The sequence below is a fragment of the Apium graveolens genome, unplaced genomic scaffold (genome assembly GCF_009905375.1).
Source record: "Apium graveolens cultivar Ventura unplaced genomic scaffold, ASM990537v1 ctg3408, whole genome shotgun sequence".
NCBI classification, from domain to species: domain Eukaryota; kingdom Viridiplantae; phylum Streptophyta; class Magnoliopsida; order Apiales; family Apiaceae; genus Apium; species Apium graveolens.
The window spans coordinates 67,347-67,884 of record NW_027418091.1 but is presented as its reverse complement, the minus strand read 5'-3'; the positions used below and the strand labels follow the sequence as shown (position 1 = coordinate 67,884).

The window sequence follows — 538 nt, the reverse complement described above, 5'->3', positions numbered from 1 at the left end:
CGCTGCAATAGCTGTAGCTGCATCGACTTCCAGAATACCTGCTACCTTCCCAGACATCATCCTTTGAGTTGGGTTTTGATGCTCATTTGCAGCCATAGTTTCAATAAGATTATAAGCCTCAGTATAGCTTTTGGCCCACAAGGCGCCTCCAGCTGCTGCATCGAGCATGGGCCGAGATTGGGCCCCCAAACCATTATAGAAACCAGTGATCACCATCCAGTCAGGCATACCATGATGTGGACACTTTCTCAACATCTCCTTGTAGCGCTCCCAAGCTTCGCACATAGATTCTGTTGGTTGCTGCGCAAACTGAGTAAGAGCACTCCTCATAGCTGCAGTCTTCGCCATTTGATAGAACTTCACCAGAAACTTTTGCGCAAGATCTTGCCAAGTAGTGATGGACCCAGATGGCTCAGAATGTAACCAGTCATTAGCTTTATCCCTCAGAGTGAATGGGAAAAGCCTCAGCTTGATAGCCTCATCAGTCACACCATTATATTTGAAAGTACTACAGATCTCGACAAAATTCCTAATATGC

At 46.3% G+C, this 538-nt stretch overlaps 1 non-coding gene across 1 annotated transcript; it reads left to right on the top strand.

Annotated features, from left to right (window-relative positions):
* The first annotated feature begins 226 nt into the window (after positions 1–226).
* LOC141701151 (small nucleolar RNA R71) lies at positions 227–333 on the top strand. Its single transcript, XR_012566689.1, has one exon. It is a non-coding gene; the product is annotated as a small nucleolar RNA R71 (small nucleolar RNA).
* The last annotated feature ends 205 nt before the right edge of the window (positions 334–538 follow it).